The 19,323-nt window shown below is 42.3% G+C and overlaps 1 long non-coding RNA gene across 2 annotated transcripts; it reads right to left on the reverse strand.

Annotated features, from left to right (window-relative positions):
- Positions 1–9,905: 9,905 nt before the first annotated feature.
- Positions 9,906–19,257, reverse strand: LOC144254631 (uncharacterized). 2 transcript variants are annotated; one of them, XR_013343538.1, is made up of 4 exons: positions 19,165–19,252; positions 18,861–18,999; positions 14,867–14,980; positions 9,906–10,211 (listed from the first exon to the last, which is right to left on the reverse strand). It is a non-coding gene; the product is annotated as an uncharacterized LOC144254631 (long non-coding RNA). The 2 variants fall into 2 exon arrangements; XR_013343537.1 differs by having other exon boundaries at positions 18,861–19,257.
- Between the last annotated feature and the right edge of the window lie 66 nt (positions 19,258–19,323).

The raw sequence follows: 19,323 nt of genomic DNA on the forward strand, positions 1-19,323 counted from the left end.
TTGAGATCTTCCATATTTATCTTCTGATGCCATCGATAGTTTCATTCTTGTTTTGACCATGATTGTTAATGCGCTATGAATTTTGTGCATGTAGGGAAATCATTGTCTGGTTGTAGATTATGGATGAATTGAAATAAATGCCTGAACTCTGTGCGGTGAATTCTGACTTTATACACGGATTTTTCCTCACAGCTTTCCTATTTTTTTCTGTGTAATTACGTATTGCTTTTTACTGATTACTGTTTGCATTGAGAGTTGATCAGATGCAGTTTTGTGTTCTGTGAGGTAGCTTCCATTTTCTCATGTTTAATTCATTCCATTTTTGCTCTTTATTTTTTTGAAGTGTCTTTTGCACATGAATTCATTTTCATTTGTAAAGACCACAGATATTTTCCTCGGTACTTCAGCCATATTTTCACTGTATTCTAGTTAGAGGTAGTGTTCTTCATTTTAATAGAGTCAAATTTCCCAGTCTCCTCCTTTGTCCTTTATTATTTTTTTAAAAAATATATATATTAGGGGCTGGGGATGTGGCTCAAGCAGTAATGCACTCTCCTGGCATGTGCAGGGCGCTGGGTTCGATCCTCAGCACCACATAAAAATAAAATAAAGATGTTGTTTCCACTGAAAACTGAAAAATAAAAAATATATATATTATATATATTTTAAAAATATATATATAATGTGTATATTAGTTATTGATGGACTATTATTAATTTATTTATATGTGGTGCTGAGAATCAAACTCAGTGCCTCACACATTCTAGACACACGTTTTACCCCTGAGCCACAACCCCAGCCCTGTGTTTTATTTTCTAAAATAGGGAAACCATTAGGAAAGAGGTCACATTGGGCTCCCAGAGGTAAATCCTTAGCTATTCCCTACTGGCCACTGGGGACTGAGCCCTCCTGGGGTCACATTTCAGTAGTCAGATTCTGGTGCCCAACTTGGGAATGTGTTCACCCTTCTGCAGGTGGGTTTTCATTGTGAACGTGGGTGAAGCAGGCACCTTACCCGAGCTGGTTCAAGTCTTTACTTTTCTTTCTTTTTAAATCAATTTATTGTCACATAATTAGTTTTTCATGCACTTAATAATTGTATTTCCTCATTGTCTTTTTATTTTCTTGGCTGAAAATTAGTTGACTGAGAGTTAGAGAGAGAAGAGGCCTTGGCCATGCAGCTCGGGCCTCTTTGCAAGTGATGAATGCCAGTCTCCCCACTTTCCAGTCTGTCCTGACCTGGCACCCACCTTCTCTGAGCTCAGGGTTGGCTGCCTTGGACACTGATCATGGAACTCCTTACCACACCTATGACTCTGTGATCATGCAGAAGATGCAGGAAGGGCCTCCTGAGAGCAGGAAGACAACAGGACCTCCTTGGGAAGGGCTTAACTGCCTAAATAGAAATGTGCCCCTGGTGGGACTGGTCCCCTTGCAAGAAGGAAACCCTGCCTGAAAATGACTGGCCAAAACTATGTCCTTCTGGCCTAACTTATCCAGGAGTCTGATACATCTCCTGTCACTCAGAGTCCCAGGGTGTGCCTACTTGGGCTGGGGTGAGAGAGGGGCCTTGTGGTACCCTGGGCAGTCAGCAGGCTGGGAAGGGGTGGACTTCCAGACAGAAGCCGTCATCTCTCACCTTGTACAGCTCAGAATCCATCTCCAGGTCTGTGTCTTCTCTGCTGTGTGAGGCCCAAGTGGCTCTGGCTCAGGTCTGTCTCCCTGTGACCTGCAGCTGCTATGAGGTCCACAGGAAGGACATCAGGACTCCCCAGAAGGCAGGAATGGTGAGTGTGTGGGGCCAGGACTGCTCAGGGAGGTGGGCCCATTAGAACTGGTGGGAACCATCTGTGGCTGGACTCTGGCCTCCCACTGTCAGTTCCAGAGTCGGCCAACCCAGACCTTAGCCATGGTATGGGCTGGTGCAGATGCGTTTCCAGTGCACTGCCTAGTCTGCAGCCACTTTGGCAGAAGCCTCTCTGCGTAGCTGGACCCCAGCCCTAGGCCCTCAGTGTGCAGTGAAGGCAGAGGGCCTCACACCTGCCTCAGGTGTGGGCTCCTGTGTGGAAGATTATTGGTCAAGGGGTCCATGTCCTTCTTTTTTTCCCAGGAGTCACTAACATATCCCACCCTCTCTTCCACAAGACATGGTCTCAAATTCAGTTTCCTTTCCCCAGCCTGTCCCGTCCTATGGGTGGCAGTAAACTACTAAATTTGTACCTATTGTTGGGGCTAGGAATGTGGCCCAGTGGTAGAGCGCCCGCCTAGCATGCATGAGGCACTGGGTTCAATCCTCAGCACCACATAAAAAATATTAAAGGTACTGTGTAAAGGTATTTAAAAAACAAACAAACACACTTGTACCTCTCTCCCACATTTCCAGATACCCCCTCTAGTTTTCAGCATTATCAGCTCTTTGTTTTCCTCATTACATTATAGTGGGCACAGTAATAAATTATCATTTTTTCGCTGGGTAATGGATGATACTTTTTTAAAGATTTGTTTCTGTTTGTGAACATTTGCCAAGAGGGGAAAGTAGAGAACATCACTGGAACTCCACTGTTAAAACCCTTTGGGTCCATCTTTCCTTGCCTTTCCCAGGCATAGATGCCTTATTGTCTTTGGGTAGCAGTTTCCTCTAGACTCTTCACAAGGTTCTGTGTTCTCAGCCACTGTTCTATCCTTTCCTGGGGATGCCCTGGTGCAACAGTGACCTAAGTCCTGTAGGGGGCAGAGAATTTGAGGCCCTGGGTCAGCTCTTCCTAGAGGGCAGCCTGAGGTGTGGGGTGCAGCCTCTCAGGAGAGCATCAGAAGGGGCTGAGGAATCTTCTGGAACATGCCTCATCTGGACAGCTACCTTCTATGGATATCATCTCCCCAAGCCCTGTTTCTATTCTTGAAGACAGGTGGACAGTGAGCCTGTGGATGCTGGTGCTGAGGGGTCAAGTCAGCAGTGATTCCTGCCCTTGCATTCTATCACAGTTGTGAAGGAGGAAAACTCTCCCAGAGCATAGGACCACCCACCCCAGTGCAGTGCTGTGCAAACCTGAAAGCCTCGTAGACTGGAGTCATGGTCCAGGTCTCCTGGGAGGGTGATCATGGAGTGTTTCAGTGAGCAGGACCAGGTGGGAGGACCTTCCCTGCCCCTTGAGCCTGACACATCTATGCTCCCTCAACACAAGCTCTTGCTGTGTTCATCACTTTGAAATGCTCTGCTTACTACATTGAGGCTCAGGTTTTTCTTAGCTATGGAGTGTATTTATTTATAGCTGAATAAGGTGAAATATTCCTTTTCTATTTTATGATTTTATCATTGGACATATTTTAGAATTTTAGGAAATCTAAGGGGAAAAATGCTATTAATAAGCTATATTGTGGGGCTGGGGATGTGGCTCAAGCGGTAGCGCGCTTGCCTGGCATGCATGCGGCCCGGGTTCGATCCTCAGCACCACATACCAACAAAGATGTTGTGTCCACCGAGAACTAAAAAATAAATATTAAAAAAAAATTCTCTCTCTCTCTCTCTCTCTTTAAAAAAAAAAATAGGCTATGTTGTCTTTTTCATTTCTTTTGTGCTGTTGAATAGCAAAACCAGAGTATTGCTTAAGCTTATATTTTCTCAAATTGTACTGCTTTTGTTTTTTTTGCTTTATGTTTTTTATTTTCTTTCTGTCTTTATTAGTACATTATAGTTATAGATAATATTAGAGTTTGTTTTAATTATATATCTGTTTGCTATCAGGGATTGAACTCAGAGCACTTTACCACTGAGCCACATGCACAGCCCTTTTAATTTTAAATTTAATTTTTATTTCTTTTTTTATTTGTAGTAGGACACAATACCTTTATTTTATTTGTTTATTTATTTACTTTTATGTGGTGGTGAGGATTGAACCCAGAGCCTTGCAGGTGCTAGTACTTTAACACTGGGCCACAACCCTAGCCCTGCACCTTTTATTTTTTAAATATTTATTTTCTAAGTTGTTTAGAAACTTGCTATATTACTGAGGCTTTTCTCAAACTGGCATTCTCCTGCCTCAGTCTCCCATGTTGGTACAATTAAAGGAGTGCACCACCGTGCCTGGCTAATATGAGGGTTTATTTTTAACATAACATGCAACCACAGGATGTAATTGTCTCCACTTCAGTCCCCACCAACTCTCCTTTCTCCTATTCTTTCTCTGTTTTGTTTCCTTTACTAGGCTTCCTTTTATTTATTTATACTTTAAAAAATTAAAATAAATGCTTTATAGATACACATAATCATGGAATCCACTATTGTATATTCCATGCATGCACATAGCATAATTTATGCAATTTCATTCTGTTGCATCTCTCCACTACACACTCAGGGTCACTCCAGGTGAACTGAATTGCACAAAATAAACAGAGACAGAGAAATACCTTTTTCTTTGGGTCCTGTGAAGACTCCTCTGCCATTAGGGGTCCAAGGAAAGAGAGAGAGAGCACATGCTAAACCCTTTTACTGGAGAAAAGACATTCAAATGAAGCAAGGGGTCAGGTTTCAGTCAGTTGAGTCTAGCTTCATGATGTCTGCTGTCAGCAGATTGCCTGCTTATTGAGGCCCAGGTTTTTCTTAGATATGGAATGTATTTATTTTATAGCTGAACAAGGTGAAATATTCCCTTTTTAAAAACACCTTTTCTAGCACCTGCAAGGCCCTGACTGACATCTGGGGAGGTCCTGCCCATCTCATGATCAAGCAAAAGACAAATGTTGTTTCAGTTCCTCAGTAATCATCACCCCCCCAAAAAAAAAAAAAAAATTAAGGCAACTCCAAAATTAAAACCAAGTTAAAATAAACAAAACCTACTTTGCATTAATCACATGTGTTCACACATAGTAAATTACTGTGACTTTGAAATGCAGTATAATAATAGGACATTCTTATTGTTGGGTACTCTATTTCTATCACATATTTGAAATGGTAGACAATTACCAGATTTTGGAAGCTGCAAAAAATAAAATAAATTAAAATAAAGAAAACTGCTAATGTTATCCAAGGATAAAAATCAAAATTGGGCAATGTCAGCACTAGAGCACTTGAAGTTACTTTTAAGAATCAAAATAGATACAAACATCCTTATAAAACAGGATTAGTTGAATCTAGAAGTTTATGAAAGAATAATACAAAGTGTTCACATATAGTGTATCCCTGAAATGAAAATAAAGTTCAAAAAAGTATCTATATATCTATCTTATGTGAAAGAAGTGCTTGCTAATTGTCCATGTAAAAATACAGTCATCTAAACAGGTATCTATACATCAGTCTTTATTACCTTTCACAAATGCACCCATCCTTAGAATGCATGAAAAGGCTTCATGTGAAAAGAAAGAGGGTAATAAAGGATGCATTTCAAGTCTATGGTATAAATTAATTTATAGATGTGGTCCACTGATGTGTATATGTGTTCAGAAAATAGAAGTTACTTTCCCTGAAATCTTCCAGATACTTTCAGAGAATATTTGTTAAACTTGAGACTAGAACTACTGTTACAGAGAAGAAGAGGCCACAGTCATGGGCATGAGGAGTGGAAGCCCTTCCCAGAGCTGATGGAAAGATAATGGCATCATTAGAGGAGGTAGCCGAGATGGCTGTGTGACTGTGCCCTGTGCTTCACGCTGCCACAGGGAAGCATCAGGACACCAAAGAAGTGCTTTTAGCAGAGACTGAGGCAGGCTCAGGAAATTAATAGGGAAGGAAGGGAGCTCTGGACAGCAGAGCTCACAAGGCAACCTTCAGACAAGGATAATGCAGTTTGCAATTTCACTAACTCCTGTCCACCAGGCACTGAGAAAGCCCCAGTTGTGTCCTACAGCTCCAGAAATGTAAGAGTTAGTGGCCCAAGCCCACCACCTGTGCTCACCTGTCCAGATCTAGCCAAACACCCCCTGGACCACACCACTAGGGTCGGAAAATCCCATCTTCACTCATTTCTATTTCTTGGAAGATGAGAAAACACCTGGCAAAGTCCCACCACTCCAGTACTATGACTTCCAATGGTCCAGATTCCCACCAGTACCTGAAATCATCTTGCAGAATCTGGGAAGGTCTCCATAACCTCAAGCCTGTGGTGTTGAGGCAAAGTATGGACTTCACTTACACCAGCCCACTGGGACTGAACAGGCTGTGGAAGCCATTTTGCACAGCTCTTGGAATAAGAAATCCAATAGCATCAATACCCAGCACCACATTTGATCATCTGGTAGAAACTACGGAAGATCTTCCCAGGCAATGCCCTTGGGACTGCAGCTGTTGTTGAAAAGAGCCTTGACATCACTCAAGCTTGACTCAGTCATGTAGCCCTAGGATTGTAACTACCAACACTACAAGATGGGCTCTGACCAGAGTTGGCCTCACATGATCTAGAGACATTTTGAGCCCTGTTCTGCATGTTCAGGGCTGCAAATATTAAAACCACAGTCCTCTTTGCTACCTGTATGATATCCATGGGATTAGGAAGGAACTCCCATACACATTTCACCACCTCCAGGAGCATGAATACCAGTGTCAAAGTTCCAAACAATATCTGCACAATCATCAGAAGCCCAGCAACGTTCTCCACAGCACACAGATTTCAGAACTGAGATGCTGGTGCCAAAAGCTCTAGTACCACTTATGCTCTTATCTTCAGATGTTGTCAAGATGGTGGCAGCTGTCACAAAAAACTTCAGTGTTATCAGGGATTGGCATGCTTACATTCACTGAAATGTTGGGTAACTGCCGAATGCCAAGTGCCAATGTCTCGGCTTGGCACAGAATCACGAGCCACCACACAGCTTTGTAGGTTCAAACAGCAATTCTTTATTCCCGATCTCACACCAGCCTCCACACACGTTCAGGGGCAATTCCAATATGTCCGATCCCAAATCCTACTCCACAAGGCTTTTTTTAAATCCCATTTTAATCTCACGAGAACTCAACGGGAACAAGCAGCAGGAACACCCTAATCCCAGCAGCAATAATCTTCAACCTCAACTTCCCTAAAACTCCTATTGTCACGCCCTAAACCCAAGGACGGAGATCCTTCCTGCAGGAATACACCCTAATCCTGGATCCACCCTGGTGATTGAGCAGGGTCACCTTTCTCAAACACACAAGCAAGGTCGCAGCAAATTTCCAAGGCAAGTCCATTTAACATGGGGTACACTGGCAAGGATTACGATGCGTCATACCTACTTGGTAATGGCCCTCAGCAGGTAACTACCTTCAGGTTCTGTAGTCAGAACATTGAAGCACTCATACAAGGTTTACATAAATAAAAAATGAAATCATGGAGACTGTTTTCTTTACCTCCCTATATCCAAATCTAAACACCTGTACAACTAACATCCTACAGTCCATCTATCTAAAAAATCCTTTCTACAAAATCAGCTCCACAAAATCACACCAGAGGTGCAGACATCAAATCCAGACACAAGAATCAAGGATGGAAACATGTCACCTTCAATGTGAAAAATAATTCCCCAGGAATATATCTTCATTGAGTGACAGCTATGAAGTATCTAAAAATTTAAAATGGTGGTAAGGAACATCAGTAAGATGTCAGCAAACATAGATGAATGATAAGAAGGAATACAGAAAAAAATTTCTAGCTATGATTGAGAAATTCCTCAAAGAGGTAGAAATCATAAAATAGAACCAATCAGGGGCCGGGGTTGCAGTTGTTAGAGGAATTACTTTGCATGTGTGAGGCACTGGATTTGATTCTTAGCACCACATAGAAAGCATATAAGTAAATGAATAAAATAAAAGTCTATCAATATGTAAAAATAATAATGAAAAAGAATCAATCAGAAATCTTGCCTCTGTTAGGTTTATTCTTTTGGACAGGGGGTACTGGGTATGGAACTTAGGGGCACTCGACCACTGAGCCACATCCGTAGCCCAATTTTGTATTTTATTTAGAGATAGGGTCTCACTTAGAGGCTTAGCGCCTCAATAACTTGCCGAGGCTGGCTTTGAATTTGCGATTCTCATGCCTCAGCCTCCCTAGCCGCTGGGATTACAGACATGTGCCACCATACATGGCTCAATCAGAAATCATGGATCTACAACTACAATGAAAAAAGCAGAGAATTTGAACAATAGATTTAATGAGTAGAAGAAAGAACTTCTGACCTTAAGGAGAATCTTTTCAATTAACCCAGTCATTTACTAAAAACCAAGCCAGATTATCTCATGAAAATGAATGTGATTTAGAGAACAAAAGTAATATAATACATTATCATAATGGCATAAAGTATATAACTTGACAGTGACTAACTTTAGACAAATCTAATGTTCCTCCAGGATAAAATCTTTAGCACTCCAGAAACACAGGAGAGCTTCTTAAACATGGTAAAAAGCATCTAGAGAAAATTTACAGATTAAAGGTAAAATCTGAGTGTTTTATATCTCAGGGAATGATAAGACAAAAAAAGAGTATCTGAGTTTGCTATTTATATTCATTATTTAACTGGAGGTTTGGATATTTAACAACAAAGAGAAATTATATTGAAAACATATGTAATAATTTCTAAGGAATTCACAGACAAATGAACACACAATACAAGACTCAATTAGCTCATCAAAGCTGCGGATGACAAGACAAATAAACACAAAAATAGAAGATTTTTACACTGGAAAATGAAAACAAGAAGTACTTCTATTATATTGTAATATAATAGTATAAATTGTATAAAAATATACTTAGAAATGAATTTTACTGCTGAGAGCCATTGCCAAGTAGGAATGACGCATCGAAATTTCCTTGCCAGTGTACCCCATGTTGCTTAGAGAAAGGACTCGTGGAAATGGACTTGCCTTGGACATTTGCAGTGACAATGCATGTATGTTTGAGAAAGGTGACCCTGCTCAAGGACCAGGGTGGATCCGGATTTAAGGAGGATCCTACTGGATTAGGGCGGATCCAAGTTTAGGTTGTATCCTGCTGGGAATAGGGAGTATCCCGCTCCTTGGGTTTAAGGCAGTTCCAGGTTTAAGGTGTACCCTGCTGGGAATAGGGCATATCCTGCTGCCTCAGGCATGCCCGCTCCCAGAGTATTTGGGATTCAGAAGTGGATTTTGCAGAGAACGTGAATTTCCCCAGAAAGTGTAGAGTGCCGGTGTGAGTTGAGAATAAAGAATTGCTGTTTGAATCTACAAGGCTGTGAGTGGCTTGTGATTTTGTGCCCAGCCAGACTGCGGCATTTTACAACAGAAGGTTAAGACCTGTCCACCAGAAAGTGAAGACAGAAAGTAGAAAGTAATCAAAGAAGATCTAAATAAATGGAAAGGTAGCTAATATTAAAGCACAACAAAAACCAATACTGTTATGGTCACAGTTTATTTATTACATCCAATAGAATACAATGAATATGACAGTGTATCATTCTGCAACTTAGATCAAAAGTCTTGGGTGCTTTTGGTCTTCTTACCAGATCCCTCTGTCTCCATGAACACAAAGACTGTGTTGCTTATGGAGGAGGAGATACCATGGGGAAGAGAACCAAGGTGCCCCAGCCAACAGCCAGTTCTCCCCAGAAGCAGAGCTGCCTGGTCAACACAGGCCTGAGTGGGCCCCACTCTGCCCAGATTGCTGACCAGCCCAGTCATGAGCTGGTAAGTTCTGGAGTGGTTTGTTCTGCATTCAGGGGTACCTGACACATAGACCCAGTGCAGATGCAAGGCCAGGATTCAACAACTTGTTGACTACGAGATACTTGGCCAAGAGGAAGCCCAAAGGCACTGATTTTATCTTCCCCTTGTTTAAGGTTGTATTTCTTATTAGATGGTGTATTTCTTATTACATCTATACATGCGATTGATAGTCACAGAGCACTCCACACATGCAAGCAGGAAACACACAACCACAGCCTGAAGATTAGAGCCAAGATCAAAATAGAAAGTAAGTGTTCCTTTAATCTCCTCCCTGCACATTTAACCAGTGGAGGTCAACTGAAGACACAGCTGAAGACTTAGGGTTCCCCCTTTCCTTTTTTGCTCTGTGATCTCTGGGAGGGGCTGGGCCATCATTAACCAGCAGGTGGGAAGCTGTGGTCAACCAGTGGAGATTTTTTTGCCTGCAGCTCCAGTTCTCTTCTGGGGGCTGTGCTTCTGTGTTCCTTGGAGAGCAGGAGAGCTACTGGCAGGAAAGGGATGTTCCCTCATTGTAGCACAAAAGTGGGTGCGTGTTGCAGGTCCTTTTCTGCAACAGATATCAGGGGGTCACAAACCTCAGAAATGCACCTGTGATGTGGCAGCCACAAAGAGTAAGTTGGGCTCCTGAGCACATGGACTGTGGCTGGTCTGCACTGAGCTACTGAGAGATTAGGAAAAAATTTGAAGAAGTAGTGTATTGGCACCCCCTTCTCTAGAGAAGGTCATAACTAAGCTTCTCCAGAAATCTTCACCATAATTGATTTCAGGACTATCAGCAAAAGAGTCTCTACAAAAAGTTCAATGTAGTTATGTTGCTCCTTGCAACAAAGGTACGTGGGAGACAGGCGGGATCAGCCTGCTGTCTCCGAGGGGCTGAGCAAGAGGGTAAGTGTTGCGGCCCAGTCCCCACCCAAGATTGGGAACAAACCACATTGAGCCAGGAGTTGAGCCAACTGTGAAGGTGCAGCAATCTCAACTTTATTGTGTTAGGGATAAGGTTATATAGTGATAGAAAGAGGGAGTAAGAAGAGACAGTAGCGAGAACCAATAAGGAGCAGTTACATCACTAATACTAAGGGCCTAGGCAGATTTCAGGTTAAATCATTAGGTGGGGCTAAGGTCAAAAGCCAATCCAGCCAATCTAGCCAGGTCATGTATACGGAAATGCTCTGGAAGAATCCATGAGGCCACCTCAGTCAACACCCAATAATGGCTGCGGTCCCAAAGGAGATAAAAGGTTCCAACATAGTTAAACTTCCTATACTTCTATTGCTCTATTTTATTTGGCCACTGGCCTGGAAGAGATCAGGTACTGAATACCCCCTTACTAGTTTTTACAAACATCCAGTATAGTAGTTTGTAAAAGTGTGTTTGCAAATACAAAGTATGATTAAAAAAAAAAAAAATCCTTTAACAAGGCCTCTGGCCTTGAGCTGAGCTTCACAGAGATGACTACATTTCTAAGATAAGAAAAGTTACCAATTGGGTTTCATGGTAACAGCTGGCAGGCAGAGGAAAGAAAGGGGAGAAGAAGCTCTCCTGTTCTCAGGTGTTATTTTTGAAGGGTTAACTTGCCCAGAACAGTGAAAGAAACAGCTGCTTTTATGTCAACTTATGCAGACCGGGAACTTCTGAGCTCTTCCCCTTACATGCTGGGTATAAAGTTCTGAAACTACCTGAACTTGGGGTTCAGGGGGATTGATTGATTACAGTGAAAGCTGCCCTATGAATCTGGCTATAGCTAAATAAAAATCTGCTTCCTATACCTATTTGCTGTCTTGCCTGGTTTGTCCCCTGCAACAGTAGTGTTAGGTCCCTAAACATTAGTAACTCCATTTTTGTTCTGGGACTCTATCTTCACCCAGAACCAAAACTACCAAGAAAAGGAAACTTAACAACCCTATTCCCATAACCTCTCCCACAAGGTCTCTAAATACAAATCTGTTATTGCTTGGCCACCTGAACTCAAGGTCAATTCTAGCTTGCTGCACCCATGGTCCTTTCTAGCTTGCTCTTGCTACTTCAGAGTGCTCAAATCTCTCAGGGAATCTCCTCTCTCCTCAGAGCACTCTAGCTACTCATCCAACACTGGGTGGTTAATCCCCAGATGGATTATCCCCTGGTGAGTCTCCTCTTCTCTTGGGTGTGGAGTCTACTTTTTCTCTCTTATGGTGGGAACTCCAGCGCTGCATCTAGACCTTCACATGGACATCGCTCTGGAACAGGGTTCCACTGGTGCCCAGTCTGGGATTCTCAGAAATGAGTGATGAACCTCCCTGGGCTGCTTCCATTAATTCTACTAGCACTCAGAGATGCAAGGATGCTTACTTAGCTCTCCTCTTCCTAGTTTTTAGGCTCACCTAAAAGTCCATCAAAATCCCCCATCCCTTCCTCCCTTTTAGGGTATCTGTAACTCACTGTAAGCCTCTCCGTTTGGCTCCAGACCTAAAGGCACCAAACTCTTTTTTTTTTTTTTTTTTTTACTGCAACCAAGCATGGCCTCATTATGATTTAGACAATGGTTCTAAAGGCTACATAATGGCACTTTCAACCCTGACATTCTTAGGGACTTAGATAACTTCAAACTTATCCATGCTCTGGCCTTTTCTTTCCTTTGTTTAAACCCTCTGTGCTCTTCCTGTTCACCTGTTCAACTTTTCCTGGTCACTAAGCCCTCTAAGGACCATTCTCAACCCCATGATACTAAGGCTTTCCCAGCTTTTGATCCAGAAAAGGAGTCTCCTCCTTATCTGTCACCCCCACCTAATGCCCATATCTATCCTTAGCACTCTGCACCCCAGCACCCACCCAATATGGATTTTCCTAGCCCTCCACATACCTGATGTCATGGACAGCTTCCCTCCCAATCTTCCCAGCCCATTCCTGTTTTCTCCCTTAGGAAAATTGCTGGATGGGGGGATTATCAGAGTCCATATCCCTTTCTCCCTCTCTGACCTCTCCCGGACCCAAAACACCTCAGATCCTATACCACATATCCTGATTCTTTCACCAAAAATCCAATATCTGACATAGTCCTATGATCTCACCTGACATGATATTTATCTAATCCTCTCCTCTACTCTCCTCCCCAAGCCTCTCCAAAGATGGGACTACTCAGTCAATTCTCCCAAACAAGCCCTTAGGTTTTCTCTCTGCCAATTTTAAAACACTCTATTACCATACTGATCTCAAATTAAATATGCCAATAGGCTCAGTTCTCAAATTTGGCCACAAAATAAACCAGATAACTTGCACCAATGGCTCAAGTAAGAAACCTTTGATCAAAAATTCTCCAAAGTTTAAAAAAGAATTTACTTATTGCAAAATGACAAGGTTGTGTGAGGTTCCTACTGCCAAACTTTTTTTCCTTCACTCAATCACCAAATATAGCGTGACGTAACAACCTCATTCCTCAAAGGTAATGGGAAATAATGTTTTATAATTTTCTGTATCCAAACCTGGCCTAATTACCAACCGGAAAAAAATAAGGTTTAAAAGCCCTAGGCAGCAATTTCCCTGGCCAAGACCCCTCTGAAGCCAGCACAGGAATGCAAATGGCAGGCTCAATAGGGGAGCCTAAGACTAAGGAAAAAAGAATGTCTCTTTAACTTCAAATTTCCACCCTCCCTCTCTCTCCTTTCTCTTTCTCCCTCTTTTTCTCCTCCTTCTCTCCTGTTGCTTTATTGAAATAATTCATGGCCATATCATTTTTTCTAGGAAACTTGTTTTTTAAATTCTTTTTAGCTCATTATTTTTTAATATACATATTTTTGTAGTTATAGATGGATACAATACCTTTATTTTATTTATTTATCTTTATGTGGTGCTGAGTGAGGACTGAACCCAGGGCCTCATATATTCTAGGCAAGAGTTCTACCACTGAGCTATAACCCCAGCCCCTTGAACTTATTATTATTTTGATTCTATGTGCCTAAGTTAAAATTTATGATCAGACCAATTTTATCCATCAAAAATATTTTTTTTAACACTCTGCTTTATTCAGAGGCCAATTTACAAGAGTTGACTCTTAATCTAATAAATTTTTAAAAACTATAAGGCCTTGGGCTGGGATTGTGGCTCAGTGGTGGAGCACTTGTCTAGCAAGTGTGAGGCACTGGGTTCAATTCTAAGCACCACATATAAATAAGTTTATAAATAAAGGTCCATTGACAATTTAACAAATATTAAAAACAAAAACTATAAGGCCTTTGCTTTTTTGTTCTGTGTACTGGCTTGTCTAATGTATATATGTATCAAAACCAACATATTGAGTGCTCATAAACTAGAATTCAAAAATGGATCAAATACCTTTGATTCATGTGATTCAAAAGTTCAATTTCAATTGGATAAAAAAATAAAGGTAATGATGTCATTAAAATCACTAATCCACACTCTTTTCCCAAATGATCAGACAATGAAAAACATCACTTTCTATTAAATGTTTTAAGTATAATGTCCATTGCTTCTTCTAGAATTTTCATCAACAAAAAAGATGACTTAAAATGTTAACTAAATTTAATTTTCATGAGTAACCTAAGTTAAAATAGATAAATCACATTTAACATAGACGGGATAAACATTATAAATGTGATTTTTATAAATTGTTGTTCAATGGAAAGTATAGGATTGCTTTATTTATTTATTATTCTGGTCTTCATTAAGGGCAAGATGATTAAGGGTTAAAATTTTACATTCATGCATGTTCTAAAAAAATACAGAATTATAAAATACTATTATTTTATTTAAACTCCAGAGTCCTCCAATATTCTAACTAGAATTTAGGTCTCTCAAGGTCAATACTCTTGGACTTTTGACTCTGGAAATCATGTCAACAATGAGTGGAAAGAGGCATCTAAGACAGCTGCAAGGCTCTCACTCCTCCACCTGCCCTGTGTCCCTTCACTATCCAAGCTAAGGAAGAAATTTGTATGTAGATTTTTTTTTTTAAACCTGTCAGCTTTGGTTTTGGTTTCTGTTTTGCTTATCTGCTTTTCATATCTTTTACTAGCCCTTTAGGATGTATGCCATATTACATGGATCTTATTAATAGCCCCTTAAAACTGGCTGAATGGGCCACTATAGGTGTGGGCTTGTTTCACTGTCACTATCTGGCCTTTAAATGGTTTTCTGGATAATCATACAATCTTACAATTGAAGTTGGTCTGTCAGAGTTAAAATGAATGAAAGAGATTCTGTACTCACATTTATTTAGTTACATGGTAAGGAGTCTGAACAGTCAGGCAATAAGTTGAAGGTGCCAAAAGGCACGGCCTCTGGTGTGCAAGAACAGCAGGACACCAGAAGAAAGATCTGAAACTAAAAAAGATAAAAGAAAGTTATAGGTATGAAAATATACTTTAGTATGGAAAATCAGAAAATAAAGTAATATTCTTGTGTTAAAGTCCAAAATAGAGGATAAAACTAAGAATGCAGACAAATTATGAATGTTTTAGTAAATTGCAAAAGGAGAATCTCAAAAGTTTGTGTTTCTGATGGGATTGGTTCCCCAACCAGAGTTGAGAGAAAGGCAATATTTATTACTTCCTGCAACACAGCTCGTTTCTCCGTGGTCAGTTAAACAGCTGATGAGGCCTAGAAAGTGACTGTGATCATCTAGCACCGCTAAGGTCCTCTGAAGGATGGGAGCCCCTCCAGCCACTGCTCACATGGCTTTGGCTGAATCTCTAACTCTGCATTTTTCTCTTTTTTTTATAATTTTTTTTTTAAATTTTTTAATTGAAGGTCCCTTACTGGTCCTGCTTCCATGAATGGTCAAGACCAAGAGAAAAGGGAGGGGAACCACCTGGCACAGGGAGGGATCATCTCCACAATATTCCATTTATACACAGAACTAAACAGACAAGCACAGAGTCACTACTGCCTTTAGAAGTTGGCAGCATGGGATGGGAGAGAAACAGGTGGGAAATAGGGGTATCCTTAAAAAAAATACAGCTTCTCCCAAACTGGGTGCCTGGGGGAAGACTTGGTCTGTTTCAACCCAAGAGGAATAGAAGATCAAAAGCAGTTTGGGAAGGCCAGAACAGTCAGGGATGGAGGGAGGAGGAAGGTTCAGGGGGTGGGGGGTAGGGGCTGTTTGGCAACTGGGGTAAAGGGAATGCCCTCCCTCTGCTGGGATCTGCCAGATGCTCTAGGCAGGGGGCTGGAGGGGGCTCACAAAGGCTTGCCCTCTAGAGATGATGGCATCGCCCCCCAGTTTTTCAGCCAGGGTGCAGCGGTTCTTGACCTCCTCATAGCAGTTTGCATGTAATTTGTACTTGATCCCTGTCAGCTTCTTCTTGATGGCGTCCTTGGATCTGGCATAGATCATTTTGCTCTTAAGGGGTGCAGATTCAGAGCCCCAGAAGATAAATACCAGGTCCTCCTTCTTGCTCTCCTGGGTCTCCTGGCTCACGTCATAGAGGGCATAGCAGCCGTCCTTGTCTGGAGCACCTTGACAAAGGCGGTGTAGGAATGTCCAGTCTGGCCACCTCACCTAGCAGGACCTCCTTGCCTTCCTCCAGGATGATGCTCTCCACCGTGCAACCAGCACGCTGGCTTCATACAAGAGGTTCGAAGCATAGAAGTTAACTAGTGAGATCAAAATAAACACACAAACTCAATTTACCTTTTTCTTTGACCAGGTCTGAGACGAAGGCTGGTCTGGCTCCTGCCTCAAACCACCCAGTGGGGCAGCGAGGCTTACTCAGGACTAACAGGAGAGAGAGAGATAGAGAGCATGCCAGGGAGTGGCCTTTTATTGGGGAACAAGAAATTCAGGGGAAAATTCCATCCAATGAAGGTCGAGGGGGACAGCATTCCAAGGTCAGGATCAGTGATTGGACTCAGGGTCAATGGTCAGTCACACCCCCACAGGCTCTCCCATCTGGAAAGGGTGGGGATTAGTTCCAACACAGTTTAGCCAGAACGCCTCACACCCAATCACGGAGGTGCCCAATCACATGCGAGAATGGCTTCCCACAATGCTCTTCTCGTCCTGATTCAAGCTTCTTCACTTCCTCCGGAGGCAACCGCACAGAAGCTGTGCTGTGGAAGCGGAAGGAAGAGCCAGCGAGAGCTGGGGCATCAGGATCCGACTGAATCTTACCCTGCATTTCTCCACCCTGTCATCGTAGGTTGCCCGTGTCCTCTGCTGTCCCCTTGATGTGGGAGAGATTGGGTACAAGGGAGAGGCCACAAGCCCAAGACAACTGAATTCCGCAGGAGGTGGTCACTCTGGTGCAGTGTGAAGGTCTTGGGCCTGAAGCTACCTCCAGCAGCCTTAGGGGACAAATATCCACCGCTGGGTGGGAAAGGTTTGCTGCGGGTGGCAGCCAGGCGGCTCCAAGTGACTGAGAGCATCTGGCTGGGGCGACTCCTTAGTGTTGCACAAATGCTTTGAGCCCAAGACCTGACTCCAACAGCCCTCTGAAGGACCTCATATCAACTATATGCTAAATTCTTATGGTTTTATACCACGTGGACAGTAAAAAGCATCTATACCAAGGGTTACGTTGGCTTGAAAAGAGACTACTGTTTCTCTTCCCCAATTTTCCCTTCCCTTACACACTCAGCAAACTTCACAAATCAGGAAGGAAAAAATAAACAAACAAAAAAACCTGAGCTGATTTTGAGGTTTGCATTTGTCTGGGTCTTTTGTTAGCACAGTCAGTTATTTAAACTTTGATGTACTGACAGGAAATTAAGTCTAAAACATTGATTCATTCTTACCTAGCAAAATAATTTTCCTGTATTTGTTACTTAGAGAAACTGTTGTTTTTGTTTTTTGGAGGGGGACACCAGTGATTGAACTCAGGGGCACTGAACCACATCCCCAGGCCTATTTTGTATTTTACAGACAGGATCTCGCAGAGTTGCTTAGTGCCTTGCTAAGTTACTCAGGCTGGCTTAGAACTCACGATTCTCCTGTCTCAGACTCAAACACAGCCACATATGGACATTTTAGAGGAAAAACAATAATTATTTTAAATAAAACTTAGAATGGGGCTGGGGCTGTGGCTCAGTGGTAGAGTATTTGCCTCAAATATATGAGACACTCGGTTTTCAATTCTCAGCACTGCATATAAATAAAAAATAAAGGTCCATCAACAACTAAAATAAATAAATAAATAAAATTTAAAAGAGAAAAAAAAACTTAGAATGCATATTTACGTTTGTCCCACAGCCCTGAATCCCCTAACTTCTGAGGTTTTCATCCTTTGCGAGACTCATAAACTGGCTTGCATACCTTAATTTTCCTTACTTCTTAAACTGACACTTAAACCCAGAAAGTCTACCCATTCCAATAATACCACACATCAGACATAGGAGAGCCATTGGTCTAATATTGGCAAAGAAGGGAGGCACTTGTGTCTTTTTTAGGAGAGGAATGCTGTTAGAGCTCCAGGAGAGCATCCAGATGTTTCAGCAGAAGCAGCAGCAGCCTTGACCCTGGAATCTCTTCCCTGGCTACTCCCGTTGAAGGACCTCCTCCTTACATAATCATGGAGCTCTCAGCGCAGGATCTTATCTAAATAGGTGCCTAAAGAAATTTCTACAAGATCCAGTAAAGGCACTCACTAATCAGACTATAAACTAGCTCCTTATGAGCCAATATAGCCCCTCCCCTGAAGATCTGTCCTAAACCATTCTTTGCCCCTATTGAGCTCAAACAAGCCAGGAGGAATGATACCCTTTATCATTATAAAATAAAAGGCTGAAGTGTTAGACCCCTGGACAGTAGTAACTCATTTTGGTTCTGAGCCTCAGAACTACCAAGAAAAAACTTAAGATTCCCTGTTCCTATAACATAAGATGCCAAGAAAAAGAAACTTAAAATGCCCTGTTCCCATAACGCCCCCTACCCAAAGGTCCCTAAATACAAAAATCTGTTATTACCCAGCCACCCGCACCCAAAGTTATTTCTAGCTTGCTCTTGCTCCTTGTTAAAAAGTTACAAAAACCCTATTCAAATAAATGTGTTATGTTGTGCCACTCTACTGGACGGGCAAGTTCTTCTTGTCAATAAACTTTGCATTTTGAGCGTGAGATTCTGTCTCCAGAGATTTCTTTGAGCACTGTCCTAACGAGTAGCACCATAAAGACATGTTATTAGTAGCAATACCTCATTGTACTGTTTGCATAGTTCATCAATGACATTTTACATATACTGCATTAAAGACATCACAACCAACCTCACCTGTGACTTTCTCTCTTGTTTTCTGAATCATCTTGTTTTTGCTGGGCTGGAACCCAGGGCTTCGATTTGCCAGAAAAGCACTGTACGGCTGAGCTGTGCCGGGTAGTTTCACCTGTTCCTTTGAACATTTTCACGTGGCCTTCAGAAAAGTCAAAGGTACTTACTGAGCACTTCATTTCAGTTGAACTGGCCTCCTTTCCAGGGCTCAGGCCCACCCTGAACCCAGGGCAGGAAGGTCATGTGACTTAAGGTCTTAACACGCTCCTCCGTGGCTCCCGTGTGCACAGCACCGAATTCTACATACCGCCGTCCCCGTGGGTCTTGTTCAGACGCCGTGGGCTGCCCCAGGTGCGCACAGGCGTTACCTGCGGGGTCAGGCCCCAGCCCGGGAGGAGGTGCTGCCTGAAAAGGGCTGGGCCTATTTCATCAGGGATTGGTTACGTTAGCTGTCCCTCAGGCGGGG

This window comes from Urocitellus parryii, chromosome 1 (genome assembly GCF_045843805.1).
Source record: "Urocitellus parryii isolate mUroPar1 chromosome 1, mUroPar1.hap1, whole genome shotgun sequence".
NCBI lineage: Eukaryota > Metazoa > Chordata > Mammalia > Rodentia > Sciuridae > Urocitellus > Urocitellus parryii.